The following is a 20,071-nucleotide window of genomic DNA, read 5'->3' as shown; positions in this document are numbered from 1 at the left end:
TTTTACAACACGTTTTACACAATGCAAATGATTTTTTGTAGAAACTACAAAAATTATTTAGCTGTGATTTCATAGTACAGGCAGTCCCCAGGCTACAACTACCCTCCCTGAACTGGACATTGAAGAGTTGAAACCAGTTAAAAAGCCCCTTGGACTTAGAGATCATGGAATATTTATCAAAGAAAAATTTGATGTCGTGCTGACCTATGCAAATCTTGTAAGCAAATGGAGTGATTATGTCTTGAGTGGTGAATAGTGACACATGAATGTACCACAGAAGAAAATGCAAATTTTAGGAATAAAGTATATTCTTTGGAAACAATTTGGGATCACCTACAGAATAGTGCAAACAACATATTCCTAACATTTGACCTCCACAAACCAGTCTCCTTCCACCTCAGATGTTCAGGATAACATTTGAGGATAACAGGGTGCATTTCTGGGTGTGGTTCTGTTATTATAGCCTGTGCCAACTGAGGTACCCTCGCTACATAACCACCTGGTGGGCAGATCATCTGGTGGGCCCCACTCAAGACACTTGGGGAGGTTGCATGCAGATTACTCATGAGTAAGGTCTCTAGTTGCCCGGTTTTTGGGCAAACAATTTCAGCACGACTCACAGGTGTTCTGTTAAAAATATTGCAGATTAATGTCTGCTTCTTACCAAGCTTAACAGGTTGCGTCAGTCTGGAGACCAAGGGAACATCAGTGTCTGTGAAGGTTATCACGTTGGAGTGTTCTGCAGCAGTCCACAGGAGTCCAGCCTGGAGTTAGCCCAGCAGCTCCAGAGACCCTAAGGAAGCAGACGAAGGCCTTGTATTTATATAGCGTCTTTTACAACCTCAAAGCACATCATTGACAAAAAAGGCAGTGTGGTCACTGCACCTGAGTAGAGCACAGTCAGATCCCATGAACAAAATTAAGGTCATGGGTGGATTGACTCAGTGACACCAGGACAACGAGGACAAGTCCCCTGATCATCTCCGACCAATGTTCTGCACCTGGGGGGCAGGGGGTGCAGACTTGGTGCCAAGTTCATTGCTGGAAGATTTGTCAAGTTCATTGATACCTCTGAAAGTCTGCACTGTTGTCACTGCAACACTTCACTGGCACCTGGGAGAGTCAGCCAAGGGTCTGTGCTCAGGTCTGTCCATGTGACACTTGAATCAATAACCCTCTGATCCAAAGGTGAGAAGGTTGACATTAGGTCAAGGCTGGCCTGCAAGGTCATTCTGAATAGACTCTTCCCTCCATCTGTGAACTCCTGTTACCATTCATTGAAACCAGAGACTGTCGCACTGGCAAACATAACCCCTGGGTGGTACACAGCAGCATCCTGTCAGGTCATGGGAGCATCAGGTCACTTGACAATCAGACACTGGCAAACTGCACATTGCACACACGATCCGAGGAAAAATTCAGCATTTGCTGAGACACCAACAGATAATTTAGGTTGCAAAACAAACTTATTTTTAAAGAACTGCATTGTTATTTCTTTGAGCAGCTGTCATTATCTTTTGGAAATTGGAAACAATATTCCCCAAAGGAGTGTCAGTGCTCACAGAAGGTCTCTGAGTTGTTGATTTGCAGAGAGTGCTTGGGAGGGGAATGTACATCCAGATGTGAGGTTCTCCACAGTTAAAGAGCCTCATGGTGCCTCTTACTCAGACCACTGGGCCAAATGCAAGAGGTAAGAGCCCTTGGAACTGAAATGAAACCAATATAAGTTCCAAGTTTATTGTTGTCATGGGCGGACATTCACAGGGTAAAAATACCATGAAAATTAGCTTTTTGCAACAGCTGCACAGTACGTTACAAGATGAGGACAAACTTAAGTTAACATAAACTTAAATTATACATAACTTAGACATGTGCAAAATAACACAGAATTAACTTACAGCACACACCATTGCTAAAGCTCTGATAATTTATTGACCCTGAAGGTTTCCAGAGAAGAGGAAGATTTGTTGAGACATTTGAAGAATCGGAGAACTCAGAAGGACTATGAGTATCTTGTACATACCCATCCTGGAAACATACAATATTAGAGGTCACAGTGGGATTGGTTCATTGGAGGATTGATGTAGGGGAAGGAAAAAGATGGCGAGCTTTCAGTCATGCATGGCACGGTAGCTCAGTCTGATTCCCTCTGTGACCTGTAAATGAAGCAGGAACCATGGGTCCACCCGGACCTAAAATGTTCCATGACCAAAAGCCCAACCATACTTCCAGTGACAACCCTGGCTCAGCATTGGTATTTTCCCCTCTAAATCACGGCATGGATTCCAATCCCACTCCTGGTCTCACATCTGAAAAGTGGCAGCTCTGAACCACATTCTAGGCTGGGGATCCAGTGCTCTACTGAGGGAGGGCTCCTTTGATCTCATCTTCTATTGAAACTTTGAACCAAGGCTCCTATAAGTTTGCTCTGGTGAACACCAAGTTGATTGTTGGAAGAACAAAGAGGAAGTTCTCATGGTGTTTGGCCAACATTCATCTCTCAAGCAAAATGACTAGAAAATGACCAGGCATCTTTTCATCACAATTCTCCTACAAATACAAGTCCAATTTGATTAATCATTGCCCAATACTGAGAAACACTCAGTCCAAAGTGGACAAAACATCAAGGGATACCTTGGCTGCAAAGCCTCAGAGAAATTCATATTTCAAAATAACTTTTCCCCAAATAGCAATCGAAAGACAATTTTTAAAGAGGACAGTGAGAGTACAGAGTGCAAGATGGAGTGATACAACTCTCAGGCTTTGCCTGGCAATTTTGGTAAGAGGGGTGTTTGCAGAAGGTCAAGAGATATGGGGCAGTCAAGGCACAGCAGAGTCATACAGCAATACAGCAAGGATACCAGCCCTTTGGCCCAACTAGTCCATGCTGATTACAGTGCCCGCCCAGCTAGTCCCAATTTCCTGCATTCAGAATCAGAATCAGGTCTATTATCACTGACATATGACGTGAAATTTGTTGTTTTGCAGCAGCAGTACAGTACAAAGACATAAAGATCTATAAATTACAAAATAAATAGTGCAAAAGAAGGAATAATTAAGGTAGTGTTCATGGGTTCATGGATTGTTCAGAAATCTGATGGCGGAGGGGAAGAAGCTATTCCTGAATCGTTCAGTCCATATCCTTCCAAGCCCTGCCCCTCCATGTACCTATCCAAGTGCTTCTTAAATGATACTATTGTACACTTCCACTGGCAGCTCGTTCCATATACTCACCACCCTCTGCGTGAAAAAGTTGCCCTTCAGATCCCTTTTAAATTTTTCCCCTCTCACCCTAAACCTGTGCCCCCTAGTTTTGGACTCCCCTACCCTGGGGAAAAGACTGTTACTGTCCACCTTATCTATGCCTCTCATAATTTTAAACACTTCTATAACGTTGCCCCCTCATTCTCCTACGCTCCATGGGATAAAGACCTAGCCTGGCCAACCTCTCCCTATAACTCAGGCCCTCTAGTCCCGGCAACATCCTCGTAAATCTTCTCTGCACTGTTTTCCAGTTTAACCACGTCTTTCCTATAACAAAGAGCAAAGAGATATAGAGAAGTTGTGGAGGGGAGTCAGGAGAGGGAGGGCAGTGGAAACATAATTTGATCGACCGTCCATTGCTTTCTTTTTGTTAGTTAAGATACACAAGACCCAAGTGCTCACAACAATCCATGAATGGCGCTTAAGAAGCAAAAAGCTTTGATCATACTGTAGTGGTTGGTTTGGCCTTTGTAGCTGCAGGAGTTTCACACTGACCTGGACCTGGGTCAACGATTAATACCTCAGATAAAGTGACCATGGACTTGAGATCTGGTGGAGGGCAGGGAGGTGCAGAATTCCTGCAGCACCTCTTCCAACACCACCAGAGGTAAGAGATGGGATGGAGAGCATGAAAACTGCCTTGGGACCCTCCTCTCTCAGTTCTGCCTTGGGACCCTCCTCTCTCAGTTCTGTCACCACCCTGTCTCTCTTTGTTTCTTTAGAGAAATTCCAGACATTCTTCATGCTGAAATGTTGAGACTTCACACTGGGCAGAAGAATCCTTGACTCCCACCCATCAGACCCTTGAAGCACCATCCAGCTACTGTGTGGGAGTCCAGCTGCAGAACTATGTTTAACTGTGACCTTTAGCCTCAAAGAATAGGAGCATTATTACAAGCAGATGTCAAATGTAAATGAAGTTTCTGGCTTGTTGACTGTGCACCAGACAGCCAAAGTACTTCTGTTACTGAATTTATTACATACAAGGCTTCCTCTACACAACCAGTAAACAAGAGTGAGAAAAGAGTCATAAACTCATCGAGCAATACAGCACAGAAACAGGCCCTTCAGCCCAACTGGTCCATGCTGAGCAAGATGCCCATCCAAGCTAGTCCCAGTTGCCCACATTTGCTCATAACCTTCTAACCCTTTCCTATCCATGTACCTGCCCAACTGTCTTTTAAAAGTTGTTATTTGTACCTGCCTCAACTACTTCCTCTGGCAGCTCCTTCCACATACGTACTGTCCGCTGTGTAAAAGAAAGTTACTCCTCAAGTTCCTACTAAATCTTTTCCCTCTCACCTAGACCCTGTAGTTCTTGATTCCCCAACACTGGGTGCATCCACCCTGTCTATGCCCCTCATGATTTTATTCACATAGAGGTGACTTAAGATTCCCCCCTCAGTCTCCTATGCTCTAAAGAAAAAAAAGTCTTAGCCTATCTAACCCCTCCCTATAACTCAGTCCCTCGACTCCTGGCAGCATGCTTGTAAATCTTTTCTGCATTCTTTCCAGTTTTCTAACATCTTTCCTACAGCAGGGTGACCAAAACTGAACACAATACTCCAAGTGCGGCCTCACCAGCATCCTGTACAACCATACAATGACCTCCCACTTCTATACTCAGTGCCCTGACTGATGAAGGCCAGTGTGCCAAAAGCCTTCTTCACCACCCTGCCTACCTGTGACTCCACTTTCAGGGAAGGTTAGACAATCTTTATCTAACCAGCACAAACTCACTGCATCAACCAGGTAGAAATCACTGCAGCTTTTCTTCACCTGCCCAGCACCCAACCCCTAATAGATCATGACTCTCACCATCACCATCTCTAACTCCGTGAAAGGTAAAATAAATGTTAATATCTTTTTTGACTCCCTATTATACTGGAGTTTTCAAAGTACTTTCTTCCCCAGTACCAATAAAGAGCTTGGCCTTATGTTCTGCTGGTGACCAATTATAGACCTCTGCTCATCACACCCCTGTGGGCAAGTTATACAGGACTGGGATACACTTCTACTGGGTGTACCCACAACCTTTCTCTCTCTCTCTCTCTGTCATCCCAATCCTTTCATTTTTGTTTCCAATCCTACAAATATCACCGTCTGAACTATCCTCAGAAAGAATAAGATCAGTATAACGGCCGACATATTTCAAGTTGATGAGAGGTAGTTTACAATGTAGATACAAAGAGAGGACGCTTTCACTTATGGGGATAACAGAGTTCAGGATGATAAATGGAAGGCATTAATAAGTCCAGTGCAGGAGAAATTCAAGAATGGCAGGAATGTGTTGCCACACAGGATGGGTCAAAGTGAATAATTTAAAATAAACACATCAGGGATAAAATAAATAAATGAAGACTATGTGAGATGAAAAGGAGTGGGTTGTGTGAAGCACATGTGCCAACAGTGACCAGGTATTTAGCTTCTGTGTGGTACATATTATTGGTATTGGTTTAATACTATTACTTGTACCAAGGTACAGTGAAAAACTTGTCTTGCATACTGTTCATACAGACCAATTCATTACACAGTGCATTGAGGTAGTACAGGGTAAAAACAATAATGGAATACAGAGTAAAGTGTCACAGCTACAGGGAAGTGCATTGCAGGCAGACAATAAGGTGCAAGGTCATAACAAGCTAGATTGTGAGGTCAAGGGTCCATCTCATCATATAAGGGAACCGTTCAATAGTCCTATCACAGTGGGGTAGAAGCTGTCCTTGAGCCTGGTGGTATGTGCCCTCAGGCTCCTGTATCCTCTGCCTGATGGGAGAGGGGAGAAGAGAGAATGACTAGGCTGGGTGGGGTCTTTGATTATGTTGGCTGCTTCACCAAGGCAGCAAGAGGTATAAACAAATGCTGGGGAGGGGAGGCTGGTTTCTGAGATGTGCTGGGCTGTGTCCACAACTCTCTGCAGTTTCTTGCTGTCCTGGGCAGAGCAGTTGCCATACCAGGCCATGATGCATCCAGATAGGATACCTTCTATGGTACATCGATAAAAGTTGGTGAGTGTCAAAGGGATTATCCTGCTCCAAATCTTCCTCTAACCTAAATTTGGAATTTAAGACTCATTCACTCTGATTACTCATGTACTAGGATCTCAAAACAGTGAAGGCACTAATTCCCAAAATCCCTTCCTTCCATAATGTCCTGGCATCCTAATATTTCTTAACATACCTCTCCCTTCACCCTTGGTAGTATCTTGCATTATGGACCTTGGCCACTTAAGTGGGCTTGGGCATTCTTGGAGTTGAAAGCACTTTGCAAGTTTATCAGAACAGGCAACAGCCATCAACACCAAGATGGTTATTTTCAGCCAAACAACTGTTTCTATATTTATCTGTTTTTTTCAGATCTGGGCATTACTAACAAGGCCAGCATTTGTTTCCCATTCTTGCTTCTCGTTGAACCTAGTGGCCATTCCAGAGGGCGGGTAAGAGTCATGCGCAGTGCTCGGTTTGGAGTCACATGTAGGCATGCTTTGCTGAAGGGTTTTGGTGAACCAAATTAGTTTTTATGACAACTGGATAATTTTGTAATCGTCATTACTAATAACAAGTTTTTTTAAAATTCCAGATTATTAACAGAACATAAATTGTCCTACCATGGCGGGATTTGAACTCATCTCTGGATTACCAGTCTGGTAATTTAACCACTGTACCAGTCCCCGTTGCTGAATTTGGAAAAGGAGAATTAGGGGCCAGGAAAGAGAAATAAATTAAGGTTACTGTTCTTGAGTATTCAACAGAGCAGAACAGAGTGGGGATGAGCTGGCTGATTTGCTGAGCCCTTCACCAATGATGCACTGTGATTGCAGTGTGTACAATCTACACAAGCCGTGACCTCCACCCTCCTTCTACTGCCTCAACTACTGAACAGCATCGCCTTCAGGTTCCCTTTCAAATTACCCACCGACCTGACTCAGACACATTACTGTTTCTTCATGATCGGGGAGGAGAGGGGGGCGGGGGTCAAAATCCAGGAATGTCCTTTCTTACAGCCCGGTCAATGCCCCCTCACACCAGGGACGGCAGTATTTCAAGGTGGTCTGGGTAACCAAAGTCCAACAAGACCCTCAAAGACGAGGAAAAGGGGCTTTGCCTCCAGTTGATGGTCAGAAGTGGAGGACAAAGGTTTGGGGAGGTGACAGGAGATTGAAGAGGCATCTGGAATCAAGCATTTTAATTCGGTGCTGTCAATACACACTGGCATTCACAAACATGAAAGAAACTCCAATTCAATAAACCTGATGGCTAAATTATTTATTATTTTCCACCTCCCCCAACACCCCTCAAAGTAAACTCATGCTGCGACCATTCAATGTTGGGACTGTGTGTCTCCCAGCGATTGGATCAGGCGGGGAGTCACTTACAACAGACTCCAGCTTTAAATATCCTGCCCACATCCAAACAGGAACAAAAAGACCATTATACAGCAAGAGGCCAACAGCTGCAACAAATAAGCTCAGGGACCCAGGCAGACATGAGAGCAGCACTTGCTGGGGAATGAGGCAAGGCAACAGTCTGAGGAGTGAGATGGGAGGGCTTGGCTGCTTCCCCGCCCACTGCAGGGACAGCTCACCGCCACTGCACATGAGGAGCAAGCCTTCTACATGCCTGATTATTTATACCCTGGGGTCTTTTTATTGCCTCTCCCCCCTCAACCAGGGCGCTTTGGTAGGAAAAAGTCTGGAATGTGAGCGTCACATTAATGCATTGCTTCCTCCTCCTTGTGACTTAACTGTACAGAGTAACTCGCGTCACTGAGACAGTCTGTGCAAGAACACAACTGTCCTCCGAGAAAACAGGAACATGTGTGGAATTCAAAATGCAAGGGAACTTTTTTAATTGAGTAATGCGCACACACACACACACACACACACACACACACACAACGTGCGCACACGCACACACAATGCGTACATGTACGTGTGCACCCACGCATGCAGGCAATGCACACATGCAAGTACACACACAGTTGCATACACACATACACAGGTGTGTGCCCACACAAACACACACATACATGTCCTTGCGTAGACACACACACACACACACACACACACACACACACACACACACACGTGTGTGTGTACAGGCTTGGGCAGAGGTGTCCTTGACTACTCCCCCTCCCCTCGCTCCACACCCCTCACTATTTGTCGCTGAAACCCTTCACTTCAAGTTTCCTCCCCCTACTCATGCCCTCCATCTCTGGGCTCACCGGCCCGTGTTTCTGGCCACACTCCCGTCTCCAGCTCCTTCTCCTGTCCATACCCTGAGCCGTGGCTCCCAGCTGCACACATTCTCAGCCACACACCACGGGCTTCCATGGGATCCCCACTTACAGTCGCTGGGAACTGCCACTGTGGTGAACACTGTCCTCGGCACTGGAGGTTCAAAGTGTCTCCTGCATTACACGGAGGAGGGAAGTGACTGTGTCCTCGGTGCGCCCTGGAGCGGGGGTAGGAACTGTGGGGATGGAGGACGTGGGTGACAGGTGGGAATGGGTGGGAGGACGCTCCAATAATCTCCCACTGGAACATTTACTGACATCGCCACGTTGTTCACTGCAACTGCACACTCCGATACACCCCATACCCCTCACTGTAACACTGATACACCCCACACCCCTCACTGTAACACTGATACACCCCACACCCCTCACTGTAACACTCACCGATACACCCCGCACCCCTCACTGTAACACTGATACACCCCACACCCCTCAATGTAACACTCACCGATACACCCCGCACCCCTCACTGTAACACCAATACACCCCGCACCCCTCACTGTAACACTCACTGATACACCCCACACCCCTCACTGTAACACTGATACACCCCACACCCCTCACTGTAACACTCACCAATACACCCCGCACCCCTCACTGTAACACTCACCGATACACCCCGCACCCCTCACTGTAACACTCACCGATACACCCCGCACCCCTCACTGTAACACTGATACACCCCGCACCCCTCACTGTAACACGGATACACCCCGCACCCCTCACTGTAACACTCACCGATACACCCCGCACCCCTCACTGTAACACCGACACACCCCGCACCCCTCACTGTAACACTGATACACCCCGCACCCCTCACTGTAACACTCACCGATACACCCCGCACCCCTCACTGTAACATCGACACACCCCGCACCCCTCACTGTAACACCGACACACCCCGCACCCCTCACTGTAACACCGATACACCCCACACTCCTCACTGTAACACTGATACACCCCACACCCCTCACTGTAACACTCACCGATACACTCCACATCCCTCACTGTAACACTCACCGATACACCCCACACCCCTCACTGTAACACTAATACACCCCACATCCCTCACTGTAACACTCACCGATACACTCCACACCCCTCATTGTAACACTGATACACCCCACACCCCTCACTGTAACATTGATATACCCCACACCCCTCACTGTAACACTCACTGATACACTCCACACCCCTCACTGTAACACTGATACACCCCACACCCCTCACTGTAACACTGGTACACCCCACACCCCTTTTACAGCTCCCTCACACACCTGCAGCAGGAAGTAAATGATCATATTTCTTAAACAAGCTCCAATTTATTTAAAGAGTCGGCAGAAGATGTCTGGGATGGTTCCAGCTGGAGAATGTATGGCAAGCCCCATAAGTAACAGGCTTTGAAGGAGGGTTGAAGCCCGAGGGGGCGTGTGGGGTAGATGCCTGATCTCCCTTTGTACTTTTACATTGGCCTGCTTGCCCTTCAGTACTGCCTTGCAGGCCCGGATGTTCACATTACAGTCAAATCCCACAGTAATAACTGCCTTATATATAGAACAGAGTCTAAGGGCCAAAACCGTTCTGGAATCACTGCACACACTGAAACACCTCCTCCAAAAGCAAGAATGAAATGGTTTGGGGAGAGACAGTAACAGGAAGTGGTTTGGAAGAAAGAACAAACTCCCACAACGCTTTCCACATTCTCGGAATGTCCCAACGCGCTCTGCAGCCAAAGAACTGCTATCAGATCTCCTCAGTGATGTAATGAAGGAATTGCTGTAACCAACGTCCTCACAGAGAGCTCCCACCAAGGAGATGATTGTCAGCTGATGGGGACACCAGAGACAGCGGAGGCTGGGTTCTGGAGCAAGAAGCAACCTGCTGGAGAAACTCAGGTTGAGCAGCGTCTGTGGGGAGAAGGGAATTGTTGACGTCTCCTTCACTCCCACAGATGCTGCTTGACCTGCGGACTTCCTCCAGCAGATTGTTTATTGCTCCTTTGCCATTAGCTGATCTACTTTCAGTGATGTTAGTTTGGGTTTGTTTCCCCTGGAGCAGAGGATGCTAAGGGAGAGGTAATAAAATTCTGGACAGCACAGATAATAAGGATCTTTCTCCCACGGTGGGGGTGTCTGGGACAAGAAGGTTTACGTATAAGATGAGTGATAGGAGGTTGAGAGGGTATCTGAGGAGGATATTTTGACACAGAGAGTGGTTGGAGTCTGTAATGTTCTGCCTCAGGAAGTGGTGGATGGAGAGACTCTCATAGTTAAGGAGCATCTAGATCCGCATTTGAATTGCCAAGGCATAGAAAGCTACACACCAAGTGCAGGAAATGGGACTAGTACAGATGTACAGCAGGCAGTATTGACATGATGGACAGAAGGGCCTGTTCCTGGACTCAATGACTCTATGGATAAATACTGACTAACACACCTGTAAGAACAGCCCTGCACATCTATTGCCATGAAATCTTTAATGCCCACCTTGGAGGCAGTTAGGGCTTTGCATATTTTTTATAATGGAATGAAAATCATTCAAGGAGAGACTGGATAGGCTGGGACTTTTCTCCCTGGACTATAGGAGGCTGAGGGACAACATTGTAGGTTTATAAAATCATTGGCAAATGAGAAAAGCCCTCGCTCACTCAACCTATCCTCATAAGACTGTTCTATGTCCTACTTACACCTACAGACAGATCAACCTGAAATGCTAACCCTGTTTCTCTTTGCACAGCTGCTGCCCGACCTGCTGAGTGTTTCCAGCATCTCGTATTTTTATTGTAAAGAAGGTGATTAGTCCCCAGTGATTCCTTTGAGAACAAGTTATCACTGTGGGGTGAACGAGTCAGTGCAATACCAAGTCCTTGATACCTGCTATCTGTCAATGATGAGCAAAGCATTGTTAATGGACATGGTGATGTAACCAGCAGGAGGTACTGCTCAGAGTCTGTGACCTTCTGACCACCAGGACACTTGGTAATGCTTGCAGTCTCCTTTTAACCTCTCTTCCTTTAGAGGATCACTAAATGACTCTGAGAGCTGCCAGCCAAATACAACTGCTTCCGTGGTTGATTTTTGCTGAATCATTGCTTCAAGACGGGAGTTGATTTGCTGATCTTCCAAAATCAGTCAAGTGACTTTAAATAACTCAACGGCAAACAACAGCTGACGTGACTCCTCATTGCACATAGAACCTTGTCCAGCCGCCTCCAACACAGCAGCAGGAACAGCTCAGTGCATCACCCTCGCCCACTGCAGGAGGCCTGTTAGGTCAGCCCAAACCACTGAGCATCCAGCTCATTCATTCTGAAGTGAGTTGATATTACAATGCAGCGAGCGAGACAGGCAAAACGTTCACAGCAAGATCCCACAATCAGCAATGGAAATGCAACCACTAACCTGCTGGTTGTGGGATAACTATCCCCAGACCAGGAGACACCTCTTTCCCAGCCCACTTTATTGACGTAGATCCTACACGTACAGTGTGTGTAGGATCCCATGCACATAGTATCTGTGTGTAGGATCACATGCACATAGGAGACTGAGAGGTGATCTCATAGAGGTGTGATATTTTATACCTATTTCACGTATAAAATCATGAGGGGCATAGATAGGGTGAATGCACACAGTCTTCTTCCCAGGGTTGGGGAATCAAGAACTAGAGGGCATAGGTTAAAGGTGAGAGGGGTAAGAGATTTAATAGGAACCTGAGGGGCTACTTCTTCACACAGAGGGTGGTCAGTATACGGAACGAGCTGCCAGAGTAAGTGGTTCAGGTACCTTAACTACATTTAAAAGGCACTTGGACAGGTACATGGATAGGAAAGGTTTAGAAGGATATGGGCCAAATGCTGGGAAATGGGACTAGCTTAGATGGGCGTTTTGGTTGGCATGGACTGGTTGGGCTGAAGGGCCTGTTTCCGTGCTGTATGACTCTATGACATGTATCTGAGAGGAGGATAGAGCCATCTATTTTGCCTGCCTGTGATGAAATGGGCCATATTCTAAGCAGTGTGGGTGAAGAACTTTCTCTTTAGTTCTCTGTTGCATTGGCGACAATCTTATCCTTATGACTGCCAGCTTTAGTTTAGGTTTCCAGCATCTCTGATCTTTTCTTTGATTTTATAACACGTTTAGCGGAATTAGTGAATGTAAAAAAGTAGTATTTGACAACAAGGCCCTCAAATCTGCTCCAACGTTCGATAAGGTCATGGTCAAACCTGCTCCTGCACTTTCAAACCTGAATCTACTTATCCCTCAATTCCTTTAACATCCAAAGATCTTTTGATCTTGACCTCAAATACGCTCAGCAACTGGGTGCCCACAGCTTCTGGGTTAGAACGATTCAAAGATCCACATCTCTGCTGAGTAATAAAATTGCTCATCTCAGTTGCAGACGGCAGACCTTACTCCCAAGATCATGACCCTTAGTGTTAGACTCTCCCAGCAGAGGAAACATCCTCGCATGTTAATGAGATCTCCCTGTGTTAACATTTCCCCGTGTCTGCGTGCGTTTCCTCAGGGTGCTCCGGTTTCCTCCCACATTCCAAAGACGTATGGGTTAGGAAGTTGTGGGCATGCTATGTTGGCGCCAGAAGCGTGGTGACACTTGCGGGCTGCCCCCAGAACACAAAAAAAGATGCATTTCACTGTGTTTCGATGTACATGTGACTAATAAAGGTATTTTATCTTATAATTTTACATCCCGCCATCAGGTCACCCCTCAGCCTCCTCTTCGCCATCTATATTTCCAAGACCACAGAACATCCCAAAAATCTTAACAGCCAATGAAATGCCTGCAAATAAGCAGCTGAACTATTGCAAGAGTATGAGATGTTGCATTGAATTTGCACCCAGCATGAACCCACAAGCAGCAATCATGTTATTGACCAGTTTCACTTCACTTAGTTTGAGCAGGGTTGTTTGACAAGGCCAAACGGCCACATGTAAACGTCCACATCTACACGAGAGGTTTAACATCTCACTCCAAACAATTGGAGTGCAGAGGCCCACCCATCAGGAAGTACTGAAGTGGAGTATTAGCTTAATGTGCGGACTTGAACCCATAAGCTTGTGAATCAGAAACTAGGGAGCAACTTCCAACACCAAAGGCTAGAAACCCTCCTGTGTGCTTTGGAGCTCTTCCCTTTCAGTAAATGTTGCTAAGGTCCCTGCAGCCACTATCTTATGAGGGTAATGTTTCTTGGGGTAGTCGGGAGGACACCATCACTGAGTGTCCACAATGGGGTCGTTTTAATGAGCTTAGAGTTCAAGGGTTGAACGTTGGAAAGGGGGTGAGGAGACACTCTCTTCATTTTCTTCTGCCTCAGGATCCCAGTTGACTTGCTTCCATTCCTGTTATGAGGAGTGGAATATGCCTATTCATAGTTTCTGTTGGTGGCTGCTTCACACCAGCTACCACATGGTCTGGACAGAGTGAGGTCTTATCCCAAAGGCAAGGAGATTCAAGACAACTGAGTGGACCAGATATGCATGTGGACACACACTCTAAAGCACACACAAATGCACTCTGAGCTCACACACACACCCAGCCACCCTCAGCAACATACCCTAACCTTCCACCACCTCCCCCGCCCCTAAGCCTACCTCCTTCTCAGCACCCTCCCTGTTCACTCCTCCCTTTTCCTTCCCCTTTCCATCCCCTGGCCTCTCTTCACTCACCATCTGCTGGTTACTCGCTCCTTCCTAGCACATTGCACAATTAAGAGCAGGAGCCCTGCCCAATTTGTTCTATTCCTCCCAGGTCCAAGGGCCCGTAATTCAGCTAAGATCATTCATACAACCACAGTCGGGATATTGAAGCGGGAACTTGTTGGATATGTGCCTCTGGGTCATGGTGCAATGTTCTGGGAGGAAGCCAGTGGGCAGTAGATGGAGAGTGGGGGCAGTCTAGGGCTGGAGAGAGATAGGAAGGGAGAAGGGAGGGTCAGAGACTGGAAGGTGCATTCATCCTCCGAGCCTCATTTCACAAAACAATACAATTCTGGTTGGATCAATTCAAAACTATGAGGTTAATTCTATCAAGTATAAAACTCTGGTTAGGCCGCATCTGAAGTATTGCATTCAATTCTGGTCACCCCATTCTAGGAAGGATGTGGACGATTCGGAAGGAGTTCTGCCTGGATTTAGAGGGCATGAGCTATAAGGAGAGGTTGGATAAACTTGGGTAGTTTTTCTCTGGAGCAGCAGAGGCTGAGGGGAGCTCTGATAGAAGTTTATAAGATTATGAGAGGCATAGATAGAGTAGACAGCTGGTATCTTTTTTCCCAGGGTCGAAATGTCCAATACCAGAGGGCATGCATTTAAGGTGAGGGGGAGAAATTTCAAAGGAGATGTTCGGGGGAAGTTTTTTTTTAAAAACGCAGAGAGTGGTGGGTGCCTGGAATGCGTTGCCGGGGTGGTGGTGGTGGAGGCAGATACGATAGAGATGTTTAAGGTGCTCTTAGAGAGATACATGAATGTGCAGAGAATGGAAGGATGTGGACATTGTGTAGGCAGAAGGGATTAGTTTAGTGAAGCATTTAATTACTAGTTCATTAGTTTGGCACAACCTTGTGGGCCGAAGGGCCTGTTCTAAGTAGAGATGATACAAGATGCAAGAAGTCAGCTTTTATCAGTCTCCCTGCCCAGGCTTCTCTTAGCTTGATGTAATGGAGGACAGCCCCTCCCATTGACGTGGAACTCAAAAAGAAGCATCACCCAAGACGCCCACAGCCTCTAATCATCGCTTCCTGCAGTTTCAATAATTACCACCTTCTCAAACATTCAAGTGCAAGTCACTTCTGCTTGTAGAACTTCCTACTCACTGCCAGCTTCAGAGTACCCAACGTTCTGTTTACTGACAAAATAATCAGCACTCAACCTAGTTAGGCCACAGCTTGATGGTCACTGCATCACGGGAAAGATGTGATTACACAGGAGAGGATGGCGAGGAGATTTACAAAGATGTTACCAGCACTGGAACAGTTTAGCAATGAGGAGAGATTGGGTAAGCTGGTGTAGTTTTCTTTGGGACAGAGGAGGCAGAGGAGAGACTTGATTGAGATTGATGGTATTACGAGGGGCCTAGATGGAGTAGAACGTAGGATGTATTCTCCTTAATAGAGAGGTCAAAGACAAAGGAGCAAGGATTTAATGTAATTGCTAGAAGAAATAGAGGAGAGATGAGGAAAAGCCCTTTTTTAGAACCAGGGGACATAGCCTCAAGATTCGGGAAATAGATTTAGGACGAAGATGAAGATAAACTGCTTTTCCCAGAGGTAGTGAACCTGCGGAATTCTCTGCCCAGGGAAGCAGTGGAGTCTACCTCATTATGTTTAAGGCACAGTTAGATAGATTTTTGCATGGTTGGAGGAATTAAGGGTTATGGGGAAAAGGTAGGTAGGTGGATTGGAGTCCACGGCCAGATCAGCTGTGATCTTATTGAACGGCGGAGCAGGCTCGATGGGCCAGATGGCCGACTCCAGCTCTTATTTCTTATGTTTTTATGTTTACCCAGAGGCAGGTGGGGCTCTGGAACTCACTGCCTGAAAGGGGGAAAGAGGCAAAAACCCTCATCGCTTTTAAACCACCCTTGAGGAAGCACGACCTGCAGTGCTGGAGGGTGGAATTCTGCTGGGCAGCTGTTTGTAGACTGGGCCCCAACACAATGGGCCGAATGGCTTCCCGTGTCATAAACGTCCAATGATTCTATGTACAATAAATCTCTCCGCCCCTCAGAAGGCCCCAAGAAGGGTAAGAACATCAACTGAGAAGCTCCACTGCCTGTTAAAGAAACAATGAATACTCATACAAGGCAGATCAACCTTCCTTCTAATGATGACTGTACGTCCACTGACAATGGTTCTCCCACTTTCCAAATATAACCAGACTGCTTCCACTCAGCTTAGAGATTTTGGGAATCTAAGGTTCTATGGATCTTACTGGAGATAACTTCAGATGGCTTGGGTCATAGATCAGCCATGATCTCACTGGATGGCAGAACATGTTCAAAGAGCTAAATAATGGCTGTTCCTATGGTTACATAACAATGGGCACAGGTCTAAAATCAACACATCATCTGCAGTCAAATGACCTGGAGAAATTAAAGTATTTAATTCTAAATCTCTGTACAGAAGGCTTTTGGTTTCACATATTTAGTGTGAAAGTCTCCACACACACACTGCTGCGGACTGAAGGAACAGTCGGGGTTTGAGCAATTGCTCTTGTTCGATGGTTTAGATCAAAGCTCCAACAAAGTGATTGAATCAGTGATGGGATGGATTTTAATACTCAGGATGCTTCCAAAATTTCAGTGGCACTCAGAAGACGCAAAACTCAGCAAACTTGTGTCTTGGACAGGGCGGCAATTCATTCACTGCACGTGATCCTCTGGGCAACACACACGCATATGCACACACACATACAAGACACATACAATACTCACGTACACAATATAAACAGACATACACAAACACACACACATATATGCATGTGTACACACACTCTCAAAAAACACATACAAAACACACACACATTCATGTGCACACACAGATGCAAGCACACACCACACACACCACACATGGACACAGACAGACACACTCACACACACAGACACATCCACACACACACACCCACACACGCATACACACACCCTGCATGAGAAAGCAAAAACATAGACAGAGGGGAAACTGCCCTGACAGCACCCTGGATATCGTCACTAATATAAGCTTTGACCTTCATTCACCAACAAAAGCTGACCGAAGACACAACTGTCAATGGTGGGGAAAAGACAAGAGCCTGTTGTCAGAAGAAGTGTTCTGGAGCGGTTGAGACTGGGAGAGGTTACAAACATATGAAGGGTTTTAAGCACGATGATAAGAACTGGAGAAATTACAGACCAGAGAACGTTGTAGCAGAGCCACACTGTGAGCATTTGGCAAGTGTTAGTAGGAAGATGACCTGTTCAGCTAGTGTTGTTACCTGCTGTGTCCTCTGCACAGTCTCTGCTCTTAGGCAAGCAGTGAATAGATTGGCCAAATTCCAAGCCTATGTTTCTTGTGCACATACCTGGAACGCACAACCATGGGGTACGGAGTCCGAAAGGGTCGGAGGTGAAACAGTTCCAACAGGGATTTGGGAATGGAGCCCTGCTGGTCATTCACTGAGCGTCACCCGACCCTGGTAATTTGCTACGGTTCACCTGCCGCACTGGATCAACGTAAAGCAATAAAACACACCAAATAACGAGGTGTCGGAGCAGCTGCAAGTGGAGAGCAAGGAAGACGGGAAAGAGCGGGGCGAAGGATGAAGGAATGTGTGTGGAAAGCTCTCTGCTCCTGCTTGATTTGTTCTCCCTCTCTCTCTCTCTCTCTCTCTCAAGCTGGGAGGGTTTAAATTCCCTGGCAACAATACCAGTGTGAGATGCCAGACTCAGTAACCCTTCCACTGACAGGGCTCTGACAGCGAGACCTTTCAGTGGTAATTGGTTTATTATTGTCATATGTACCGAGGTACAGTGAAAAACTTAGTTTTGTATGCCATCCAGACAGATCATTTCATTACAACAGTGCATCGAGGTAGTACAAGGGAAAACAATAACAGAATGCAGAATAAAGTGTTACAGTTACAGAGGAAGTGCAGTGCAGGCAGAAAATAAGGTGCAAGGGCATGACGAGGTAGATTGTGAGGTCAAGAGTCAAGAGTCCCTCTTTATCGTTCAAGAGATCCACTCAATAGTCTTATAACAGCGGGATAGAAGCCGTCCTTGAGCCTGGTGGTACGTGCTTTCAGGCTTTTGTGTCTTCTGCCCGATGGGAGAGGGGAGAAGGGAGAATGTCCAGGGTGGGTGGGGTGTTTGATTATGTTGGCTGCTTTACCGAGGTAGTGAGAAGTGTAGACAGAGTCAAAAGTGTAGACAGTGTACCGAAGTTTTTTATACTGAAACCTTCACGGCGATCACCTCTGGTGTTTGCTCATTGCAGATCGACTCCCACCCATACAGGTGGACAACAGATGAAGCTGCTCCACAGGCAGCCAGCAGGGGGAGATGTCTGTGGACAGGTGAGGACTGTCTTTCTTTACAGTGGAGCTAAGGCAATGTCAAAGAGATCATGATTCAGCATCAGGGAACAGAGGCCAAACTCGTTCGTAACACTGAGAGTTCAGACGGTGCAAATTAAAGGGGGCCAAACGCTTGGCAGTACAAGTCCTTCGATAGGAGACGTGCTGGGTGAACTCCGCCAAGAAACTCTGGGAATGCGAAGCAACGGCAAGATTTCACTGTGAAAGGCAAATAACAGAAAGGATTCAGTGGGGAGCTTTGTCCTGGATGGTGTGTGCTTCACGAGTGCTGTTGGAGTTGCAGTAATCCAGGCAAGTGGAGAGTATTCCATCACACTCCTGACTAAAGCCTTGTAAATCGTGGAAAGGCATTGGATTGTCAACAGGTGAGCCATTCACTGCAGAATATCCAGCCTCTGACCAGTGTTTATTGCCATAGTTTAACGTGGCTCGTCCAGTTAGGTTTCTTAGTTTTAGGATGTTGATGTTGGGTGACTTGATGATGATAACGCTGTTGTCCATTAAGGATTAGCGGTCAAATTGTCTCATGTTGGATATGGCCATTGCCCAGCACCTTTGTGTATACATTGCTCAGCCCACCCTCTGTATATTCACTGGTGCATAGGTACACCAAGCACTAATCACATTGTTCAACTGCATCCGCACCCCAGAGTAGACATTATTGCACTCTGCATAACATAATGTCTATACTTTTTTGCTTGATTTTTATTTTCTCACAGGATGTGTACATACGTGGCATTTATTGTCTGTCCTTAATTTCCCCTGATTTGAGAGACAGTTTAAGGACAACCACATTGATGCTGGTGAGGTTGCACTTGGAGTATTGTGTACAGTTTTGGTTAACCTGTTAAAGGAAAGATGTCAGTGAAGCAGAAAGAATACAAAGAAGATTTCTGAGAATGTTGCCGGAACTCGAGGGCCTGAGTTATAGGGAGAGGTTGGGCAGGCTCAGACTTTATTCTTTGGAACGTAGGAGACTGAGGGTTGACCTTATAGAGGTGTATAAAATAATGAGGGGCATAGATAGGGTGAATGCACACAGTGTTTTTCCCAGGGTTGGGAAATCGTGGACTAGAATGCATAGGTTTAAGATGAGAAATAGGAACTTGAGGGGCAACTTTATTTTTTACACAGAGGGTGGTCTGTATATGGAACGAGCTACCAGAGGAAGTGGTTGAGGCAGGTACATTAACAACATTTAAAAGGAACTCGGACAGGTAAATGGATAGGAAAGGTTTAAAGAGACATGGCAAATGGGACTAGCTTAGATGGGCATCTTTGTTGGCATGGACGAGTTGGGCCGAAGGGCCTGTTTCAGTGCTGTGCTACTCTATGACTCTACGGTATGGTTGGGTCTTCAGTCACGTGTAGGCTAGACCAGGTAAGGTCAGCACATGTACTTCCCTGAAGGACATTAGCAAACCCGG

The 20,071-nt window shown here is 46.2% G+C and overlaps 1 protein-coding gene across 6 annotated transcripts in view; it reads right to left on the bottom strand.

Annotated features, from left to right (window-relative positions):
* Nucleotides 1-20,071, bottom strand: part of LOC127585086 (KN motif and ankyrin repeat domain-containing protein 2-like) — a 142,470-nt gene that overhangs the window by 81,626 nt on the left and 40,773 nt on the right. For 3 of the 6 annotated variants that reach the window (XR_007958469.1, XM_052042252.1, XM_052042250.1), the window contains exons 1-2: nucleotides 17,631-17,800; nucleotides 665-793 (exon numbers count right to left, since the gene is read on the bottom strand). The gene's annotated coding sequence lies outside the window, so the exon portion shown is untranslated. Of the gene's footprint in view, nucleotides 1-664; nucleotides 794-17,630; nucleotides 17,801-20,071 lie in introns of those variants that run through there. The other 3 variants (XM_052042257.1, XM_052042256.1, XM_052042251.1) reach the window with 2 other exon arrangements.

Source organism: Pristis pectinata, chromosome 31, assembly GCF_009764475.1.
Source record: "Pristis pectinata isolate sPriPec2 chromosome 31, sPriPec2.1.pri, whole genome shotgun sequence".
Classification (NCBI taxonomy): domain Eukaryota; kingdom Metazoa; phylum Chordata; class Chondrichthyes; order Rhinopristiformes; family Pristidae; genus Pristis; species Pristis pectinata.
The sequence above is the reverse complement of the archived record's forward strand: the minus strand, read 5'-3'. Positions and strand labels throughout refer to the sequence as shown.